Source organism: Euprymna scolopes, chromosome 36 (assembly GCF_053919585.1).
Source record: "Euprymna scolopes isolate OS-2025 chromosome 36, ASM5391958v1, whole genome shotgun sequence".
In the NCBI taxonomy this organism is placed as follows: domain Eukaryota; kingdom Metazoa; phylum Mollusca; class Cephalopoda; order Sepiida; family Sepiolidae; genus Euprymna; species Euprymna scolopes.
In genome coordinates, this window is record NC_136517.1 from 47,627,347 (window position 1) to 47,652,821 (window position 25,475).

The window sequence follows — 25,475 nt, forward strand, 5'->3', positions numbered from 1 at the left end:
TTAATAAATTCCTTGAGGAATGAGAGAATTTCTTTTTTTCAAATTCGTACATAATGGCAATAAAAACGACCCCTTCCTGATGAAACTTAGGACAGTTGTCTCCAAGAAAATGAGTATTTATTTCTTAATTTTAGATATTATTTATTAAAGGCAACGCTGATCAAGAACATAACAACTTTGCGTGTCTTTGTTTTGTAGTTTTTGTTTACTTGTAGTTGGATTTACAAACACACATACACACAGACAACTGTCCTTTACATAATGTGAAAGAATTCACCTAAAACAGATTAAAATCTATTTAGCGTTCTTTTATTATTTATGTGCAACGTTTTATAATTGTAGGTTGTTTATGCGCCCTTTTTGCTCTTCGTCTTATATTAAACTAGCAAGGCTAGCCGACATTGTTCGGGGTAAAGGTAACCTATTTCTATTAAAGTACTTTGTCTCTCTACTTCTCTCTATCTTTCTCTTTCTCGGTCCACTCCTCTCTAACTGGACATGCACACACATACAATTTTTCTTTATATAACAGATTCCTCGAATCGAATCCTTAAAATATACGATATAATCACATTGACACACCGGTTCCCGTTAGCTCACCGAAGTTAAGCAACGTTTAGTCTCGTCAGTACTAAAATTGGTGATCAACTTAGAATTTCTAGGTGTTTATCTTGACATTGTTTCCAGTCGTCTTGCACTTCTCCTTGCCACTGGACTTAAGCAGCCTTGTCTCATAAATAAACGTGCATGAGGTATCCATTGTCTTTCGAGATTGAACGGAGACTTCCATGTAACGTTAGACGACGTCTTATTTCTTTAAATTTTGTTGGTGTGACGTAACATCCGGTTATCTGATGCCACATCCGGTTGAAAGTCATTTGATTCTTTGACATCACATTTATCATTTATACGCGAATAAAGAATTTTAAAATACTACCGTGATAAAGCATAAAAAATATGTGCGGCATGTAAAAAAAATGTAAAAGAAAGCTAACAAACGAAAGCAATGTAACTGCCATTAATCAGTTAATCTAGTTGATTAATGTCTGTGATAATACACAGCTTTGGCATTGTTGACTGGCAACAAAAGGACAAAAACCGTATAGACACTGAAACAAGGAAAATGTTGGCACTGTACAGAGTAACGTGCCAATGTATGCTAAGTATGTAACTTCCCAGAGGAGCAGGAAGTATTTGTCTCTCTCAAAAATTGACCATCAGCATCGTCACAATATAGTGAACACTAGATAATATCTGATGAGGTCCCAGAATTTAAGCCTCATAATGTTACATCAATATCAAGAAACAGCTTCCATTACGAAACTGGCCAAATACTTTCGGACAATACTGTCTAATAAATGAGACAGGAACACAAAACAAACCTGTTACGGAAATTTCTCAAAGGAATCGGCTAAAATACAGCAAGACCTTTCATTGCAAAATAAATTTGTAAAAAATGGAAGAATGGGCCAATCAAATGTGTGCCATGTATTTTCTGCATAAATTCACCTAGGACTGTATAGTTAAAGAAGGATCTATAGACAGGCTAAAACGATGATCGCTTCACTGTGATCAAGGGTAGATCAAGATCAAGGCTTGATGACTAATGCCTTTGAGAAGATAAGTGATCTCAGCAATGACAACAAGTGCAGGTCCTGCTACACAGAATTAGTAGAGAGTGTGTGCCACCTGACATCCAGCTGTAAGAGGACACATACCAGAAAGAGCAGTCGAAAATAAGTCAGACACCATTCATTATGATTATGCAAGTATTTTCTGAAAGAATTCACACTGAATAATAGATACGGAAAGCTCAATGGACTGGTTTCACTGTGATCAGGGGAGGATTATCATGGCTGCCCAAGATCAAGGTTTGGTGATGCTTTTAAAAAGATGAGTGATCTCAGCAGGTTCTGCCACACAAAAATAGAGAGTGTGTGCTACCTGACATCCAGATGTAAGGTTCTTTTAGGGTATGGCTACTATACAATGCGACACAATGGAATGTGTAAATTTTTCCACTGGACCATCTGTAAAAAGTTGAATATCAAATATAGCAACAAGTCCTGGTACAAAAAATAAAAACTATTGGAAATAAGTTATACAGCATCCACTATGATTATGCAATTCCTACAACCACGAAGCTATTAAACGGACCTATTATACCTGGTATAGTAATGTGGGGCAAGAAAGAGAAAGAAGCAACCTTAGTAGAAGTTAGTGGCTCAAATGATGATAGCTTAAGCAGAACTAAGAGAGAAGAGATAACAAAATGCCATGGTCTTATGTACGATATGAAAAGAAACTGGAATCTTAGGAAGATCTCCATCATTCCAGTAATTATAGTAGTAACCAAACTCATGAAAAAAAAATTCAAAAACTACTTGTACAATATACCTCGTTAACCAAGTACAAGATAGATGCAAACAATCGCACGTCAAAAACCAATCAGAATCGTACAAAGATCTCTCGGTTGGAATGTATGGGATAGCGGGTTAATGTCAGGCATCCTATCGTATTCCTTATCTCCAGCTTAACCAAAATCAGGAAATTGATTGAAAAAAAAAATGAAGTTGGCAATAATAGCGAACAATGAAGAGGAATTTAATGTCATTTTCCCTGATGCCTGGCGTCGCCTGCCAACTGAAACATTTTTGAAGACAAGCGTACATCGTTCCACAAAAGGACATGCATAATTAATTGGCTGAATATTGTTCGGCTCTCCCTTGAGTAAATGCTGCAAACTCATGGTTTTAATATTGCACGCTTAGAGACGAATGGCAAGGGAGGACATTTTGGTTGTCAATAGATATGCGTCGAGTGTCCAACACAAGAGAGTTGTGAAGGGAGAGAACTCTCTAATAGTTTTGTGTGTGTGTGTGTGTGTGTGTGTGTGTGTGTGTGTGTGGTCTTTTTATCGATATCCTGGATGTTTCTCTTTCCTGTGAGGCATTTAAACGTTAATTGAGAACCTTGGTTAGTGGACTTTAATTGATATATATATATATATATATATATATATATATATATATATATATATATATATATACATACATACATACATATATATATATATATATATATATATAGTTATAAAATATATATGGCAATTAAGCTACACAAAATATTCAGCGTTTAATCCACGCTAGGATTCATCAGGCTTATGCGAGGATTTTGTGGTTGTCTCGTGTTTCGTGGAATATTCTGTGTAGCTTAATTGCCATATATATTTTATAATTTACTACCGAGCTCTACCCACATCTTGAGCACTGTTGAAGTAAATACTAAAAGTTTACGCATAAATTTATACTTTCGTATATTAATTTATGTGATTAAATCAAGTAATCATATATATCTATAATATGAAGCTGAACGTCTGTGTGTGTGTGTGTGTGTGTGTGTGTGTGTGTGTGTGTGTGTGTGTGTGTGTGTGTGTGTGTGTGTGTGTGTGGTCACGAATAGGATCCTATATGGTTGACTATTATAGAAAACTGATTACATATAATGATAGAAGATGCATCGAGACACAGGAATGGGTATGTTTGATACGGCATAATGATGATTCATTAAAATTGTGTGGTCTGCGTACGCGCCTGGTCCACAAAGTATGGAAATAAAAAATTTAAAATTAAAAAAAAATGTTTACAAGTGTTTTTGATATAGATGTACATAATAATCCTTTGATAAGTATGTTTTAACTTAAATAGGGATGGTATAATAAAATTGTGGGGTCTGCATTCGCACCTGGCCTCCATAGAATGAAAATAGGCACAAACTTTAATAAAGACTTTTCATACCTATCTACGTAAGTATACTTTGATAATTATGTTTCAGTTTGAAGAAATATGATATAATAAAATTATGGGGTATTCGTTCGCGCCTGACTTCCATAGAATGGAAATATGTTACAACGTTTAACAAGATTTTTTTTAATATAGATCCACAGAATATTGTGATAAGTGTTTCAGTGTGAACAGATATGGTATAATAAATTATAGCGTTTATCTATTTTATTTTTACTTTCATCATATTTTGCTTTGGTTTTGATACCCCCAAATTCGAAGCTATCTCTTTACAACCCTTCCTTTTCATAAACTATCGTACTTTCATAAATCAGAGTCCATTTTCTGTAGGCTGTTTTTGAACCCAGTCAACGACGGGTACTTTTGCTAGTATATATATATATATATATATATATATATATATATATATATATATATATATATATATATATATATCACGACGTTACCCGGGGTTCATTGATGATCAACGACTATTTCACACTCCTATATTTTTATTGTCATCAAAATCCGTGAAATCGCCCGGGAGGAAACTTCACATGCCCCCATGCAGTAACTTAGTCCAATATATATTATTCTACATTGCACTCTAGAGAACCTACTGTTTCTATTATAAAAAATTTTTATAAAATTCTTTCACGTCAAGAAAAAAACATTAAGAAATTTATGTGCGGGGCTTGAACCTGCAGACCACGTCATACAAAAAAAAAAAAAGAAAAAGAAAACACGTAAATTTTCAAACCTTATAAAATTCTTTGCAGTTTTCATTAAAAAGAAACTACGTGCGGACTTTGAACGTATAGACCACGTATTGCAAAGCAAAAAAAAAAAACACTTAAATTTTCAAGTATTATAAAATTCTTTGCAGTTAATGAAAAAAACTTTACGTGCGGAGTTTGAACCTAGAGACCACGTCATGCAAAAAAAAAAAAAAAAAAAAAAAAACACGCTATCAACATACCAGAGTAGAATTTTCACGGCCCGATGTTCTATCATTTTTGCTAAGCGACGAAATGAAAAAAATGGCTTTACCGATGATAGATAAATTGAAATAACGATTTCGAATATCGATTATCGGTAATTATCGGAGGGTATTCTGAGTCAAAACTTAACTAAGATCACTCCCAGACTTATACACTAAAGTTTTGTAAATTTTAAAGAAAATCTGTTCAGCCGTTTCGTAGTCTATACGGAACGAACTCACACATACACAAAGTTGCATTTATATGATTGAAGAGAAAATACATCTCTCTCTCTCTCTCTCTCTCTCTCTCTCTATATATATATATATATATATATATATATATATGTATGTATATATATACAGAGAGAGAGAGAGAGAGAGAGAGAGAGAGAGAGAGAGAGAGATTAAGAACGTTATCATCATCAATATTTCTGTTATTATTCACTCGCTATGAATTTTCACACAGGCTATCGTCAAAGAATTATCTTTGAGAACAACATGTGGTTTTCCCTAGAGTCTGAGTGACAAAAAGTTTCCCCAGATTTTCCAGTACTCTCCACCTCTTTCCATACCATTTGCAAATTAATTTGCGTTATCGCAACAACCGATTACCATTGATTTCTAGTTGGAAGCGACCATTGGCCTTAACTGGAATTTGAGTAGCAATAAGTTTCCTCTAGGTCTCAGTCCTTTTCACACTCATCCAGTGGTGGTCTAGTTAGTGCTTTCTCTTCTCGGTCTTTCTATTCTCCTTGACCCTTTGACTATTTGTAGTGGTGCCGGTCGTGCTGACGCCAGTGTTTTGGGGTGAAAAAAAGGAAAGGAAGGGGGAAAGGAAAGTGAGGGGGAAGGGAAAGGAGGAGGAAAAGAAGATGGAGTGAAAAGGGACATGAAGGGGCAAAGGGTAAGGGAGGGAAAAAGGGAGGAGGAAAAAGAAAGGGAGGAAGAAACGAAGGGAGGAGAGGAATAAGCAATAGGCACGTTTCACTTATTATTATTATTATTATTATTATCTATATAATGATATTATAGCGTGTGAGTTATTTATTTTGTATTTGTATTTTATATATATATATATATATATATATATATATATATATATATATATATATATATATATATATATATATATAGCATAAGTTTTGGTTTCGGTTCCAATTCAATCTGATGCACCCAAGTTATTCAGAAATTTTTTTTTTTTTAAATCGCAACTTTATAATATATAAAAATCGATAGCACATTAACTCTATAATAATATATATACGAACGCTGCAAGACTTAAAATATCATATTTAAGCGTATTTTACGACCGGGTTATGCCGGGCGTACCTGCTAGCTTAGATAAATACTTTTACAGTTTTAACAAAAGAGCTGCAATAATATTAAAGCGTCTCCATTGCCACTGAACATTTACAGAATGCCAACATCAATATATTACATGAGTTCCCTGTGGAATTTCCACATGTCGCGCTAGTTAGCATTATTATTACTAGGGCTGTGACAACAGAATATTCTTTTCATTCTTTTGCCTCTCGGGTATATATCCGACACAGTTAGGCACACTTAATCAACCGAGAACCACATCCGTCTATATAAAAACATATAAGATATTAACAGATATATACTCAAGAGTCAAAACAATGAAAAGAATATGCTGTTGTCACAGTCCTAATTATTACTATAAAGAGATTTATTATTTTGTCATCTCGTTTACGTGGACAAACACACACGTGCAAATTAGATGGCTACACTGAAAAGCAATGAGTCACTCTTTCTTTGATGACTCACGGAGCCATTCAGAAACATTGTAGTGGTTGAATGAAGATGGTGTAAGAGTATCAGATTATGGGGTCGATTTATTAGTATGAATTTTGAAACATCTGAATGAGTACGGTCACAATGATCTGCCCGTTCGTGAGATAAACAACGTTTTGGAGTGTATTCTTAACTGATATGACATCGGCATTAAATTTGACGGAGTAATATCAAAAAGAGGGTCGGATTCAAGTGATGAACAGATGAGATTAACTGCGGATATGAGGTTGCGTGAGAACAAATAATAGAGAATGATTAGATTTTAAAATCAGATCGTTAATGAAATTAGAGGCTGGCGGTCAAATCTTCGACTAAAAAAAAAGCTCCGAAATATATTATTGTTGTTTCTGCAACGACAAAACTATGACGCTGTATGCGATTACCAGCGCTATCTGTCTGCCTTTCTATAGTTAGGTAAGTAAGATAAATATTTCTCTTTTATAATTGAATATCAGTTGTACTTATAGTTGATTAAAATGTTTCTTTCGAATAAATCTGTATTTGTAGAATCTTTGTCTTAACTTAAATCTTTTATTAATTCAACGAAGTTATTCGAACGCATATCCTAGACGAAGAACCAAAATGGCGGCGAGAAGAAGCAGACAGCGAGAAGTTACGTAGCGACGACAAATAAATGGGCAACACGAACTGAGATAAGAAAACAAAACGGTCACAAAGATTAAGGAAAGAAAGAACTAAGAAATTAGACGAGAAAGAAAACGAAACAAAGAATTAAAAAGAAAAGAAAGAAAAACGAGTAAGGCGATACCCAGCGCTAATTTGATATCGAGGAAAATTAAAAAAAAAAAAAAAAAAAGAGTGAAGTACACAGTATACTTAATTTCGATTTCGAGGTAGAAATGAATGAAGAACTCGTTGGGTTAATGTTATGAAGTAAGCTGATCTGATCAAAGTGAGAGATTTCTTTTCAGAATTCATTTAAGAGAGTAGGGGTTGTCTCACTTGCTATTTGCTTTCTTTCTTCCTTTAAACACTTGAAATGATTTTATCCAGCATTTTATTTACTCGCTTACTATTGTGTCATCGAAAGATAGAAGGCTCCTATCGCTCTTGGGATTTGTACAGAACTGGCCAACTAGTAGATGGTCTATAAAAAAATATATATAGAGAGAGAGAGAGATGGGGGGGGGAGAAGAACGATAAAACTTTCGCCCTAGAAAAGACGACATGATTCCATTTCTGTTTGATGAAAATCGCTTCCCTATTTTTCACCCTTTTTTGCAGACCATCTACTAGTTGGCCAGTTGTGTACAAATCCCAAGAGCGATGGGAGCCTTCTATCATGTCTGAACGTGACACAATGTTCAACAAGCGAGATCGGAGATGCGCCGCTGTACAACTCATGTTCTCTAACGATCCAAGTTATAACAACACGACCATTTCCAACATTCTCAAAATGCAAATCCGGGCGGTTTAACACTTGGGGGCACAGCTCAACGAAGTTTCCAGTTCCGGTTATTGTCTTTGGTGTGCTTTCAAGTAAGGGCCACATCATTCCACCTCACATGTTCGAAGTTGGCTGGAAAGTCAAAATCAACGTGTACCTGGATCTGCTGAAGAGTGTGGTCATCTTCTGGTGCAATCAGATGGCCACTGGAAGACCCTGGGTGTGGCAGCAGGATTCAGCGCGGGCTCCCAAGTCCAAAGCGACCCAGGCTTAACTTCAGAAGGAGCGCTACGACTTTGTACTTTTCTCTCACTATCCCCTCCTCCCGACCTGAACCCGCTGTCTACTTCGTTTGGTCATACGTCGAGAACATCATTAATATGACCTCCCACAGCACCAAAGCCAGCCTGATCGACGCCATTCACCAGGTATTTGCTGAGACCCCGCTGGTGCTTGTGGAAAAGGCTTGCTCCCAGTTCCGGACCCGTATCGAGGTGGTGATTGAGGCTGAAGGTCACTATATTTAATAGATGTCAGTTCTACTGCATAATCAAGTTATCTGAATTGATTTTTTTTTTTTTCAATAAAATAATTTAACTTAAAGCTGTAGTGTTATTTTTTAGGTAATTTTATCGTTCCACCCTATATCTGCATTTCCTTAAAACAAATACGCATGTTTAATGTATATATATTCAATTAAGTAATCTTAAAAATTATAACAATTTATTAAGCTCAACGAAAATGAATTTATACTTTCAGAGCGTTTGTAACTTAATTAAACATTTCAAAATCATATACGCTTTATTCACATCCATATTGTTTAAATTACTATGCCTTACACGTGTTTCATTGAATAGCATAAACCAAACAAATCATCAGAGACTTTTCATTAGTTCATCAAAGAATGAAATGTAAAAAAGGAAAATTAACTTTAAAACGAATTGGAAAATAAGTAAATATCCGAAATCCTGTAAAAACATATACGCACATGCTATTGAATTTTTAGTTAGCCAATCAGCTTCCTAATTTTCATTGTGCCCATCCTTATCAGCCTACAAAAGTACAGTTGACCTTAGATCTAAGTAAGCTGACCTATTTTCAACATAGTTGTAGTTTTATATTAAAAAAAAACGACGACGTGAGATTTTTTCCCATAATTCGGATATATATATATATATATATATATATAATTATTTATATATATATATATATATATAATTATTTATGTACGAGCTTTACCCTGCCACGCGTTGCTGTTGCTCAATTTGTTGTAATGGAAAAGTCTAATAAAAAGAGAAAATGCATGTTTCTTATATTCTTAGTACAGCAATCGACCCCCCCCCCAAAAAAAAAAGTGGTACTCTTGTAGTACGTAATGGTCTGATATTTTAGTGTTTTTATTTAATGTAAAATGTTTAATCATCACGAAGAACACAGTGCGTATGTCTGTATTTGAAGAAGAGAAATGGTAGCGGGCTCTGGTGAATTTGTTAACTTTGGGTAAATAAGTTAAAAACTATCTAAAACAGTGTCAGAGTTTTGTTGATTTTCAATTTGAATGCAAGTAATTACACGATCTAAATATGTAACTAATAAAATTAAATAATAAATTGCTCATAGTTAGAATCGTTGGTTAGAGTCGTCCAAACCGAAAGTAAAAGCGGAGCAGTCTCGCAGTTTATGTTATTGTTTTTGTTTTTGAGTAATAGTAATAATTTTTTTTTTGTTTGTTTGTTTTTGGTATTTAAGTGTAATTAAAGTAATTTCACGATATGGTTGCGTTGTAATAGTAATTTGTAAAAAATGAGATGTTAGTTTCCTAAAATTTTTGTAGTTGAAAGCAGTAATAAATGAAGCTCATAGTAAGAAACCGGAAGTAAAAACTCAGTAGACTCGCAGCGTGCGTCTTACGGAGAAAGAAATGCAAAACAAAACAATCTAATCTTAATCGGACGTTTATTTCTTTTTTTTTTTTTTTTCTTTTCTGTTTTTGATTTTGAAGTGAAATGCAAGTAATTTCACGGTATTGTTCGAATAATAAATTGTAACTAAGAAATTGTTTGTGTATGCAATAGTAAGTTTTTAGTGAGAGGTACTAATAAATGAAGCTCATAGTTAGATTCCGCGGTTAGAGTTGTCAAAACCGGAAGTAAAATCCCAGTAGTCAAGCAGTTTGCGTTTGATGTAAAAAAAAAATAAAAATAAAAACGAAAAACAAAAAAAGCAAAAAAGGCAAAAAGATAATGTTAATCGGCCCGTAATTCAAATTTTGTATTTTTTTTTATGGGAGAGATGGGGAGAAGATAGAATTAAAAAAGAAAAGGAAAAATGGCTTTAATAACCCTTTTATGATTCCAAACCGGTGTTTAATCCTACTGTTCCTTGTGGGCGCGTTCTCAGCGGTGACAAGTGGTAGCAGGAGTAGTAGGAAGTTAATAGAGAGAAAAGATTTTGCAACTTCCATTGATTATAACCTGTTTTGGCAGTGTTCTCTCACCGGAAAAATGTAAGAATTTACGGTTATCGAGGAAGTGTAAGGGTAATAGGCCTATAGCACACCTCAGATCATGTGCTACAGTTTGTGCACATTACATTTGCATGTAATGTCTTGATTTTTAATCCTATTAAGGTCAGACGGGAAAAAATGAGTTCATTATATATATATATATATATATATATATATATATATATATATATATATATATATAAAATAATAATATATATATATATTAATAATATATATATAAAATAAATAAATAAGAAGAAGAAGAATCATATACATATAAATATAATAATAATATATATATACATATATATAAGAAGATAGAAGAGAAGAGAAGAGAAGAAGAAGATAGATAGATAGATAGATAGATAGATAGATAGATAGAAGAATAGAAGAAAGATAGATAGAAGAAGAAGATAGAATAGAAGAAGAAGAAGAAGAAGAAGAAGAAGAAGAAGAACAATAGAAGAAGATAGAAGAATAGAAAGATAGAATAGATAGATAGATAGATAGATAGATAGATAGATAGAAGATATGTAGGTTTATTTTATTTTTTATTTATTTATTTTTTGGTTTTATTTATTTATTTTATATTATTATTTAAATTTTAAAATTATTTTTTGTGTCGCTATCCTAGAGTAAAGTTTATCCTTTGTACAGTTGTTCGCTATTTCTCTCCTACAGTTTAATAGATGTTGGGATTCTTTAAAGTATATGATAGAAAATTTTTCATTCAGGCATCATCTACATGAATTTTCTAGGTTCCTACATGTGCTAGCTTGTCTTACTATTTCCATTAGGCGAACGTCTGCTTTCTTTGAGTTCCCAGTATTGGCTTGCTAGTGCTGTTTTCATATATATATAGTTCGATCCCTAAAAACAGTCGAGCTACGCTGATGAGAGTTAGTTAACTCGAAACACGCGTGTACGCAGATTACTGTTTTAATATATATATATATATATATATATATATATATATATATATATATATATATATATATATATATATATATATATATTGGGGTAAAATAGTTTTAGCAATGAGCGGGCGTTTTAACCGTTTCGCTATCAACACATGCTGAAAACTAACTAATTAAGCAATATTAGTAACTATTTTCCCGTGACCGATCGGACACTTTATGAGACACTACATTTGGAAATAAAATGTTGGATTTACTTTTCTCCTATCACTGTGCCAGAATATACGGCATAATCACGTTGACACACCGTTAATTATTGAATATTTCTTCTAATATCGTCATTATTCTTGTATATGCTAACTCGTGTTCACGGTATTTCCTATGAACCTCATTGGTATAGCCTTCAAACACAATTCCTTTCACATTACGCACAATGCTTCAAGCAAACTACAAAATCTTTTTTCAATTTTATTTGTATATTTTTTATATTTATTTATTTATGAACTGTTTTCAATTGTGGAATTGGTGTAATATATATTAGTACCGGTATTTGAAACGTTCACATGTATAAATAGGCCTTAATGCTTTTTCTTTTTATCGTGATTGCTAGTTTTATACATTAGGGGCTAAGCGTTCAAACGAAAATTAAAATGTTGAGTCAAGTCTGTTGTTCAAATCTCGGCAGAAAAATCATTCTCCTTAAACTGATGATTTCCAGAGAAGAATGGAACACATGTGTATAGTGATAAGTATTAAAAAAACATTTATCATAATATCGATTATATATATATATATATATATATATATATATATATATAGTGTTATAATGGAATAAATCCAGAGGAAATCCGGGTATGAGAGCTCAATGTGGTAAACAGAGCAATAAGATAAAAAAATATAGCACGGAAATTACATAATAATAAATTATTGCATCGACAATTATGTAATTTCCGTGTTATATTTTTTATTTTATATATATATATATATATATATATATATATATATATATATATATATATATATATATATATATACAGAGAGAGAGAGAGAGAGAGAGAGAGAGAGATAGCATATCGTCATCATTGATTGATTCCGAGGTCACACAATCCTCTACGACGCTTATACTAAGCGTCAAAACATTCCGGATCTCTCACCTAACAACGGGCTTAGCTAGTTTGATTTCTATCTGATTCCATCGAAGCCGCCGTCAAGACGGCTTTCTAAGTAGTTGTTTGATTTGCGCGTCGAATTAATGGTTATCCATCAACTATGCATCGTTGAACAATAAGGAGCCTGTTAATCATAATGAAAAAAAAAAACAAAAAAAATGGTTGATCAACTACGCACGGAATCCGTTTATAGATTGCAATGGTTTAGTGTCAAGCTTATCATCCAGGCATTTGTCAGAGATGTATTTAATTCCACTGCGGTTTGGCATAACATCGTTAGCTAATTCCAGTTTCGTCTGAATCATTGGATATCAATTTTGAAAAACAGATAGATAGATAGATAGATAGATATATAGATAGATAGACACAGACACAGACACATGAGTGTAATGCTAAGTTTAACCTTAACTACTGATTGAACACTGTTTATGGCAGCCCTCTGGATATGTCTAATTGAATGGACATAACTAGACTTTTCTTCCTTTCATTGTGGCTGTTGTGTTAGCATTGTGTTGTGTTGTGTTGTGTTGTGTTGTCCGAGGCGTTCAGACAGTAGTTAAACTGCTGACTAAGCAACAAAAAAAGAACCAGAATCGAAGGACTCCAACGTGAAAGCAGTTACTGAAACAAGTATTATCTGGATTAGTTCGGCTACTCTTCTTATTTTCAGTGTTATTAGCACAACGATTTGGTCAATATAACCTCCGACCTTCTTCAGGTGTATTTTGTCGAACTCAGGAATCTTCGTGTCGAACGCGGAAATCTGCACGAATTTTGAACGGAATCCTTTATTCACTTCACGAGGGTAACATGTTCTCGTCCAGTCAGCTATGATTGGGTAGACGTCCTAACTAATTAGCAATCGTATTTTGAGTGTCGCCCACAATGAAGATTGAACCTTTAACATCCAGAAAATATAACTTGTAATTGAATTTTACCAAGTAATTTATTCACTAAGCGCAACATAACATAACCTCCTTTCTGAACAATCGTCATTTTCTGTTGTATATTCATGCCATTCTTGCTTGTTAAATAAAACTGCTCTACATAACTTTCAACATAATTTTCTACATAATTTTCAACATCATTTTCAACATAATTTTCAACATAATTTTCAACATAATTTTCTACATAATTTTCAACATAATTTTCTACATCATTTTCAACATAATTTTCGACATAATTTTCTACATCATTTTCAACATAATTTTCGACATAATTTTCAACATAATTTTCAACATAATTTTCTACATCATTTTCAACATAATTTTCTACATCATTTTCAACATAATTTTCGACATAATTTTCTACATCATTTTCAACATAATTTTCGACATAATTTTCAACATAATTTTCAACATAATTTTCTACATAATTTTCAACATAATTTTCGACATAATTTTCAACATAATTTTCAACATAATTTTCAACATAATTTTCAACATAATTTTCTACATCATTTTCAACATAATTTTCGACATAATTTTCTACATCATTTTCTACATAATTTTCAACATAATTTTCAACATCATTTTCAACATCATTTTCTACATCATTTTCAACATAATTTTCAACATCATTTTCTACATAATTTTCAACATCATTTTCAACATCATTTTCTACATAATTTTCAACATAACTTTCAACATAATTTTCTACATAATTTTCAACATCATTTTCAACGCAATTTTCAACATAATTTTCTACATAATTGTCAACATTATTTTCAACATAATTTTCAACATAATTTTCAACATCATTGTCAACACAATTTTCAACATCATTTTCTACATAATTTTCAACATCATTTTCAACATAATTTTCAACATCATTTTCAACATCATTTTCTACATAATTTTCAACATAACTTTCAACATAATTTTCTACATAATTTTCAACATCATTTTCAACGCAATTTTCAACATAATTTTCTACATAATTGTCAACATTATTTTCAACATAATTTTCAACATAATTTTCAACATCATTGTCAACACAATTTTCAACATCATTTTCTACATAATTTTCTACATAATTTTCAACATAATTTTCAACATAATTTTCTACATCATTTTCTACATCATTTTCAACATAATTTTCAGCATAATTTTCAACGTAATTTCAACATCATTTTCAACATAATTTTCATTATAGTTTTCAACATAATTTTCAACATAATTTTCAACATAATTTTCTTCATAATTTTCAACATAATTTTTAACATCATTTTCAACATATGTTTCTACATAATTGTTAACATAATTTTCTACATAATTTTCAACATTATTTTCGACATAATTTTCTATATAATTTTCTACATCATTTTCTACATAATTTTCTACATTATTTTAAACATTATTTTCAACATAATTTTCTATATAATTTTCTACATCATTTTCTACATCATTTTCTATATAATTTTCAACATTATTTTCAACATAATTTTCTATATAATTTTCTACATTATTTTCAACATAATTTTCTATATAATTTTCTACATCATTTTCAACATAATTTTCTATATAATTTTCAACATTATTTTCAACATAATTTTCTATATAATTTTCTACATCATTTTCTACATCATTTTCTACATAATTTTCAACATTATTTTCAACATAATTTTCTACATAATTTTCTACATAATTTTCAACATAATTTTCTACATAATTTTCTACATCAGTTTCAACATAATTTTCAATATAATTTTCAACATAACTTTCAACATAATTTTCAACATAATTTTCAACATCATTTTCTACATAATTTTCTACATAATTTTCAACATAATTTTCAACATAATTTTCTACATAATTTTCAACATCATTTTCAACATCATTTTCTACATCATTTTCTACATAATTTCCATCATAATTTTCGATATAATTTTTTACATAATTTTCGACACGTGCGAGCGTTAAAATTTCTTTCAGAGTAAAAATTAAACCCAATAATATCGCAGATTTACCCAACTGTTTGTAAGATAACATGTTATGTTCTACTAAACATATACCATAGGCGTTGCCATTTAGCATTAAGTAGCTCAACCCCCGAACATGTTCATTTACAGTTGAACTGGCCAAGCCAAACCGTAGACGGATTCCTTCTATGTACAGTTTACCCTACTATTTTTATACGCATCCTTTGTACTTTTCGTTACAAAGCTCGTGCTATAATCTTTGACGATACAATAATCGAACCATGCGTGTTCAGCAACTTGAGACTCGTAAACACCCCGTGTTAAATATTAATTTAACCTACTAGTATATAAAAAGGTTGGTTGAAAATAATAGTAAATGAAAGGTCATTCGGTGTAAACTTGCTGGATTCGAAGTTAGAATGATTAGATTTCTGAAAACGGATATAACGGATCTGTTCGTTTTTCAAGTACTTTAATGGAATGTGCCCTGATGGTATTTATAGCACTTGTGCGTCCTCGACGAACATACTCCTGACTAACCCAACAAGCAGCAAAATCTCACCATTCACTGTTGAGGTATCTAAATGCCAGAAAGCCTTATACTCTAATAGTTTCTTCATTCGGACTGCTAGACTTTGAAATTCCCTCCCTGTTTCCTGATTCTCTGACTGTACTAACCTGTATAAGTTTGAATGTAATTTAAACAGAAATCTCGCTTTTCAACTCCCCTCAGTCCCTTGTCAGATATCCCGATTAGTAACATTTATGCATTTCAATATCCCTTGTCACATGGAACAAAGAAAAAGTGGGGGATACGGTCTGTTTGAAAGTGAACGTGAGAATTGATATTATGAGCTTACCAAGTATTATAACTAGGGCTATGACAACAGCATAATGTTATTATTGTTTTGACTCTCGAGTATATACCCGACACAGTTAGACACAATCAACTGTGAACCACATCACTCTCCATAAAAACATATAAGATATCAATGGATATATATATATACGAGAATAAAAACAAGGAAAATAATATGCTGTTGTCATAACCCTAATTATTACACAGTGATCATCGATCTCCTTCTGCACTACTCTCCAGTTGGTCAATGATTAGGGAAGCAGATCAAGTCGAATAAACCTGTTCTGCATTCCATCAGTTTCGTCGTGATTTAGTCCTTTTGAAAGTAGAAATAAAGAGCTTTGATTTCGGGGCAGCAATCTTGAAAGGTTACAGAGGTTTGTATACAACTTGAATGCCTACTGAACACTATCCTGGAGTGTCTAAGGTATCTCAACTGGTGTGTCAACGTGATTATGCCGTATTTACAAGGAAGAAAGATATTCTAAAATATATTTAAATGGCTAATTAGGAGAGAGAAATGTTGTCAACTTCTTTACTAGCTCAGTGTTTGAGAAGTAGCATCAGCAGCAGCCCTGCTGTTTTAACAGCATCGGCGACCATGGTTTTCCAAATTATAACGATATGGTAATCTCGGGAAGACAAGTAAAGACGGTAGTTTCTCGTTGCTTTCTGTCTTGAGTCGGGGATGCATTTCCCCCCTCAGTGAGTTAAACGCGCCTCCAGATACCAACCTGGATATTTCTACAACGGCATGCTACATACAGTGCCTAGCCTTCCCAAAGGGTCGCCCATCTGGTACTGGCCAGGCTCATCTTTGCTTAACTTCGGTGATCTGGCGAGAATCGGTGTGTCACCGTGATTGTGCCGTATATTTTGCCGAGAAGTAAAGAAGAACTATAATGGAATATTCGAATATCTATGTATAGCATATAGAATATGTATAGCATATAGAATATGTATAGCATATAGAATATGTATAGCATATAGAATATGTATAGCATATAGAATATGTATAGCATATAGAAACCAAGTCTAAGCCCCGGAAGTGGGGCCGTTTATTTATGAAAACTTCGACTGAATTAAAACGAAACTAAAAGGGAATATGTCGCTAACAAGGATACAATTTGTAAGCTTAAATGTTTCGGTAACGATTCAAGTTTGCATGTCTGACACAAGGATAACACTTTATCTGTTCTCTTGTAAAACCTTTACGACATACAATGTTTTCTGTGTCTTTCTTTTTTATTATCACTCGTTTCTCATTCCTACTTCTTTCTCTTTTTTTTTTCTTTTCATGTAGTCCGCAATAAAGATATTTTTCTTTTACAAGATTCACCACTTGTCAAGACCAGGAACCACTTGAGGATGAGGTTTAATGAGTGTAAGTGAGACAACACCTCAGTGACCTTCTTTTAATGGGAATGGAACAGAATTTGACTCTTTAAGAAGACGGGATAGCAAGAACTTTTGCACATTGGGTTTGAAGAAAATTATGTTGTAATCAGCTGGGAAGCAATCCACTTAAACAGAGTTCCACAGGAGGGCATTTCTAGTAAAGGAGCTTTGTTCATGGAATTCGCGTTTAGATTTAGGCACTGATACAGATTAGGGGGACTTGATGGTAGCGGTTATAGCTCGACGAGTGATTTTTGTGAAAGTTTGGCAATGAAGCTCAGACGAGCACTTGGCGTGAAAATAACAATAGGTTAGAGACAGGCTCGCAATGTCTTTTCTGTAGGAGAGGTTGCACAAGCGAGAAAAGAGCAAACGCCAATATAATACAAATCTTCCAAAACCAACAGTAGCTTCTATATAATAACTAGGAGTATGACAACATCATATTCTTTTCATCGTTTTGACTCTCGAGTGTATATCCGTTGATATTTAATATGGTTTTATGTAGTGCGATGTGGTTCTCGGTTGATTAACTGTGTCTGTGTCGGATATATACTCGAGAGTTAAAACAATGAAAAGAATATTCCGTTGTCATAACCCTAGTAATAATGTAAACAAAAATGCGATTCGAACGAACGTCAAAATACCACTGGTTTGTATAGCTATTCTTTTTCTTTTCTCTGTTTCGTTGGGATACGGTTTCGTCTTCACTTCGAAAAGCAAGTTAGAGTTTTCACAGTAAGTCTTTTCCAACCAAAGGAAATCGTTATAAAACTCAAATCGGTGCACCTCGAGCAGTGCCTCAAACGTATCCTCCGTGATTTTGTAGGAAGGAGACGGAAAGGAATACTTCAAAAACTCACTTACAAGCCGTTCTCATTTCGCGCGTATCTACACCCGCACTAATACGGAGATGTAAACCAACACACACACACACACACACACACTACCAGATTACTAGCATATTATTCAAATAATGGACATATTGACATACACATCTTGTGGCTCAACTTCTTTACTGAACACAAATTTTCATAAATGAACATTTTCATGACTAAAAATAATTTATAAATATTCTTATAAAATTTTAGATGTATAAATATTTTGTTATAATTTTATTTTTTTTCAATTTTTCATTTACAAATTTCTGTTTATGCTTTTAGTTAGCAGTTGCTAGCGAATTAACCTAATATTCCGCAATGTTTCATTTATTCATACCTGGCGAAATAAGGGCTGCGCAATCACCAACTGCAGCTTCCATAAACCGGCATAGCTTGAACCCAGTGTCAAACTAGGACCAATGTTGGGATAAGCAAAAAATTACTTGTCTTATTACGGAGTTTTCGTTATCCGAAGGAAATATGGGAGTCCAATCTATCCTATTTAACTCTTTATCTGTGCCTAAACATAAACGTAGATTCCATGAACAGGGCTTCTTTCTTAGAACTGCACGCCTGTGGAACTCTATTCCGTTTGCCTGCAATCTGATTGTCTTCAAGTCCAACGTGAACAAGTTCTTATTGAACCGTCCCACTAAGTAATCCAAGTTATAAAGTTCCCACAAATGTTTACTACGCTAAAATCACAATGTCTAATGTATAACCATTAACCCTTATCCTCGAGTGGCCTCTGGGCCTTGATAAGTGGTGACCCCCCATGTAAAAAAAAAAAAAAACTCATTAGGAAAATATATGGATTCATGTTTTTTCCAAAGAATGAAAGCAATATAGCATTATACATTGGGACCCAGCATCAGTAAGTAGAGATTATGCTAACTAGTATGAATTTCGGAAGTGATAGATTAAATGCATAATACATGTCAGAACAACCTTACTACATGAAGAAAGTGCATCTAGCGTGAATTAGTCCGGGGGGGGGGATAAGAGTTAGCTTCTTAGAAAAATTACGCTAGAAGTCAGTTTATTCGTATTATTTGGATTCTTCGGACAACTGTTCTCATCTTGAGTGTCATTTTCATAACGTGTCGGTCGATGCAACCTCCGACCTTCTACAGGTGTATCTTGTTGAACTCGTGAATGTTTCTGTCGGAATTTCGAATGGAATACTTTATTTATTTCACGGGATAGTATGCTCCCGTTCCGTCAGCCATGACTGGATACAGGTCCTAAGTAATTTGGAACTGTATTTTTCAGTCGCCTACACTGAGAATTGAACCTTCAATCTTCAGGGGAATATGATTTTTACAGTTGATTTTTCGAAGTACTCTAATCACTGCGCCACGGGTCCTCGAATTAAAAAAGGGTTCCGTTCGAATTCCCGCCCAAATTCCCGAGCTCGACAAAAACATTCACGAGTTCGACAAGATATACATGAAAAAAACCAGAGGTTACATCGACTGAAACGTTGTGAAAATAACACTCAAGATGAGAATAGTAGTTCGAAGAATTCAAATACGAATAACCAATTCTCATCCCCAAAAATTCAGAAAGTAGAAGTAAGATGTTTAATAATATTACAGAGAAATTACATCTTGTGCACGACGGAGTTTCTAGCCAGTTCGAGTCGGAGAAGCTGCAGAAATCTAAGTGAAAATTCCCTCGAAATTCTGTCTGTTTGTCGATCATTTTCAGGCTTAGTAAGACAATTAAGTAAGAAGGAATTAATTTCAGCCTTTGTTTTAGTTCCCCCCCCCCGGTGAACGAACTTCTATTCTTAATAAAAACCCTTGAAACCGCAACAAGTCTTCATTGTTTCCATGCATGAGTTTTATTTGCATATGTTAAAGAGCTGATCCATAACCACTACATGACATAACCCTTACAGAGAACGGCCCACATTGAAAATTGACGATCGCTCACGTATCTAAATAAAACTTTTATCATTTGATTGTTATCACTCACTAGTAAAATCACACTAGTGCGCCTATGTTGAAAACAACATGTGTGCGACCATTTCATCTAACGTTCGTTTAATGTTTGTTTAAAGTTAAAATGTTATCGCGACAAAACTCTTGCTACGTTCACTGTCCGTGATAATAGCTATACTATCAGTGGTGTGTAGAAGAGGAGGCCGAACTGTATAATCCAAATTAGAAAAAGGCCTAAAATAATATTCAAACTATCTTCCTTTCATATACTACAAGGACTTAACTATAAGGTTCTACTGGGGGGGGGCTACTATACAATGCGACACAATGGAGTGAGTAAATATCTTCACTGGATCATCTGTAAAAAGTTGAATATCGAATTCAACAGCAAGTCCTGGAAACATCTATATATATAAAAGCGAAAATGTATGTATGTATGTATGTGTGTGTATGTTTGGATGTCTGCTAAAAACTTTCAACGGACTCGACGAAAATTCACAAACTCGGTATCACATCGAAGCGCCATCCTTTGCTCGAAAAATATCAAACAATTGGCCAAAAACGTTAACTTTTTCACCCCGAAATCGACAATTTTCGACAGGGGGGGTCAACAAAAACGGTTCTCTCGTGACAATGACCGATTCTACGCATGCGTCAGATGACGTCGTGACCTGATTTACTTTAAATAGTTGAAAAACCGAACAAACTTCATGTACATCGCGTTAGCTCAGTTTGTTCAGGCCTTGGTTCATTATCTGAACGTTTTGGCTTCGAATCGTAGTGTGAGATGTTTTTTGTTTTTGTTTTTTTGTTTTTTTTTTCGATTTTTTAAATTTAAATATTGAACCCGTGTTATTTGAGCCATTTTTCACGTAACGTTCGTTTTTCCGCTTTTTTTTTTTTTTTTTTTTTTACTTCGCTTATTCTTAGCGACACCCAAAAACACTCGGGTACCCACCGATTTTTTAATTTTTAATATCGAAACATGCTTATTTAAGCCATTTTTCACGCGTTCGTTTTCTGTTTTCATCGTTTGTTTGCCTTACGTTAGTTTTTTTGTGCCTTTTTATTGTTTGATCGTCGCGTAGCGGGGAAAACAGAAACTGGCTTCCGCAATTTGACGTTGTCGCACCTGCTAATTTCGGTTTATAAACGTCAACTTAACACATTTATCAATTTATCTGTGCCCGTGGTCGAGATGGTTAGGTCGCAGGGTTTTTTTTTTCATTTCCTTTCCACCTCCGCGTCAAACGTTCGAGGTTCAAGCCTACCTTTATACTAAAACTATTTTTTTTTCTTTTACACCTCCAACCAACCGGCCAACGTTTTTTTTAACAGGGTTGTTTTAATCTACCCCCTCCCACCAACACACACCTCCAAACACCCGGGCAACTGCGGGTACCCCCGCTAGTCTATAATATAAATCTCAGCTGTCTGTTTAAATGTATGTATGTATGTATGTATGTATGTATGTATGTATGCCTAAAACTTTCAGCAGAGACGACGGATTTTTATGAGATCGATATCGTTTTGAAGTTCGAACAAATATCGAAAAATTGAATAGAACCATTAGTTCCTTCACCCTCAATTGGGTACTTTTCTTCAGGAAGGGGTCGCTTTTTTCGCCGATATTTTCGAAAGTCATCCCCTCTTTTCGATTGACTAGCCTTAATTTTAACCTTAGCCACTTCCGGTTTAATGATGGGCGCAACGGCAAAGACGTCACGTTTTTTTTTCACGTTCTTTTCCTCCTTCGTGGTACGGGTTCGAGCCTGCATGCCTACTACCACCTTTTTTTTTACACACCTCCAAAGACTCGGGCAACGCAGGGCACCCAGGCTAGTATACCAGAAAGAACAATTGGAAAAAAGTTCCGCACCATTCCCTACAACTATGGAATTCCTGCAGATACGTACTTAGAAAACGTAGTCATAAAACCTGACACAGTGATATGAGACAACAAGAAGAAAGAAGCAACCTTAGTAGAAGTTAGTACCTCCAATCAGAGCTGAGAGAGAAAAGATGATGAAATGGCGAGGTCTTATTACGACATGAAAAATAAACTGGGATATATGGAAGATCTCTATCATTCCACTAAATTATACGAGTGATTGGACTCATAAAAAAGAATTTACAAAACTTACCTGGCAAATACACCCGGTGAACCAAATGCAAGAGAGATGTAAATTATAGCACTTAAAGAGATGGTTGAAATTTTAAAACGATCTCGCGTTTTGGAATGTATGAGATAGTGGGTGAATGTCTGACATTCGGTAGGATACCTCATCCTCAGCTAGAACAAAATGATAAGAAAAAAAAAAGGATTTATACTTGAATTCTTCGGGCATAAAATCATAGTTGGCTCCGGCATCATCAGGGCATCATTAGACCTCTGTGTGATACTTGCATCATGTCGTTTACATGGAAGGTAATTGTGAGAACTCTCCCATGCATAAGATATTAACTTTTTCGAACTGTATAAATTAACTGAGAGTTACGACTCTTTTTGTGGTCAGTGTAACTTGGCGTTATTACTACGACGATTGCTCTTTTTATATGCTGGTTTTTTTTTAATCTCGTATTTTATTTATTTATTTATTTTTTTTTTACTCATCTCCGTGACTGTGCTTTCCTTAGTGACCCTTCCAAGGCCACCACAGCGATGGTACCGAAAAGTTCGAATAAGTAGTTTCAATCGAGGGAAATAATGCATATGACAATCAAGCAAAGGTACATTATACAGGGTGGAACGATAAAATTGTCGCCCTTAAGAAAAGGATACTGCAGCTTTATTTTAAAACTTTTATTGAAAATATCAATTCAGGTAACTTGATTATGTAGTGTAGCCTCCTTCAGCCTCAATCGCCGCCTCGATACGGGTCCGGAACGGCGGATGGCGGCGATCAGGTGTTACAGAAGGGCATGTTGGTGATGTTCTCGTCATATGACCAAACGAAGTGGTTTAGAAGGTTCAGGTCAGGGGAAAAGGTGGGGCACTGAGAGAAGGGTAAAAAGTCATGGCATTCCTTCTGAAGCCGAGCTTAGGTCTCCTTGGACTTGTGGGGCGGCGCCGAGTCCTGCTGCCACACCTAATGTCTGCCAGCGGCCACCTCATTGCACCAAGGAATCACTACATTCTTCAGCATATCCAGGTATACTTTGGTGTTGCCTTTCAAGATTACTTCAAGATGTGAGGTGGCATGATGTGGCCCTCACTTGAGACCAGACCAAAGACCATAACGGTGGCCGGAAACTTTGTTTTCATCACCCTGTGCACGTTCCTGCTATCCGGATTTGCATTTCGAACTTTCTTGCAATGGTCCTGTTGTCATCACGTGGGGCGGAAGAAAGCATGAGTTGTACAGCAGAGCATCTCCGCAGATTTCGTATTTATTATTATATCATATTATATTATATTATATTATATCATATTATATTATATTATACTAGCAAAACTACCCATCGTTGACTGGGTTCAAAAACAGCCTACAGAAAATGGACTCTGATTTATGAAAGTATGATAGGTTATGAAAAGGAACGGTTGTAAAGAGATAGCTTCGAATTTGGGGGTATCAAAACCAAAGCAAAATATGATGAAAGTAAAAATAAAATAGATAAACCCCATAATTTATTATACTATACCTGTTCACACTGAAACACTTATCATAATATTCTGTGAATCTATATTAAAAAAAATTGTTAAACTTTGTTACATATTTCCATTCTATGGAGGTAAGGCGCGAACGAACACCTCATAATTTTATTATACCATATTTCTTCAAACTGAAACATAATTATCAAAGTATACTTACGCAGATAAATATGAAAAGTCTTTATTAAAGTTTGTTCCTATTTCCATTCTATGGAGGCCATGGTCCTGGATATGACCTTAAACTATATTCAGTGGTGAGGCCCCAGCTTGTGGGCTTTGGGGAGTGTGGAGCCACCCTTTAATTACCATTGCTCCCAGGTCTATTCTGACCCGGAGTGGTAGTACCTGTTAGGGTTCCAACTATGGGTTAAATAGAAACCGACTTGAAAACAACAAATATATTCTATTAAAAAAATTTCTTCAAAATCTTTGGATTCGGCATTAAATAACCTGAAAAGGGTTGATATGCCGTAAAACAAAAACAACCAACCAACCAAAATCTATGGAGGCCAGGCGCGAACGCAGACCACACAATTTTATTATATCATCCCTATTTAAGTTAAAACATACTTATCAATGTATTCTTATGTACATCTGTATCAAAAACGCTTGTAAACGTTTTTTTTTTTTTTTTAATTTTTAAATTTTTTATTTCCATACTTTGTGGACCATGCGCGAACGCAGACCCCCCACAATTTTAATGAACTACCGTTCGGCTAAATCAAACATACCCATTCCTGTGTCTCGATACATCTTCTATCATTACATGTAATCAGTTTTTTTTTAAATAGTCAACCATATAGGAGCCTATTCGTGACCAGACACACACACACGCACACACACACACACACATTCAGCTTTATATTATAGATTATATTAAGCCCAATATATAGTAATGATTTAAAACGTTTTTGAAAAATGTCTCGTGCGCTACTATCGAGAATCGAAACCAAAAGGTTTAGCTTACGATTTACTTTTTCCTATGACATTAATGCCTGGGCTATGAAGGCATGTTTGCCGCAAGGCTAAAATAAACACATGAACAAATGGCTATTACGTTATGCATGCATATTCTTAATGACGTCTAGCGACTTTCGTCTCGCAAATTCCATTTTTTGTTCAGACTTTTGCACTGATTTTCTCCGGCGAAAACCAAATATAAAATTTTGCGTAGGTTCGCATATCCTATATATTAATTTTCATGTTGTAGACCAAACAATGAAGGAGGATTTTGGTAGGC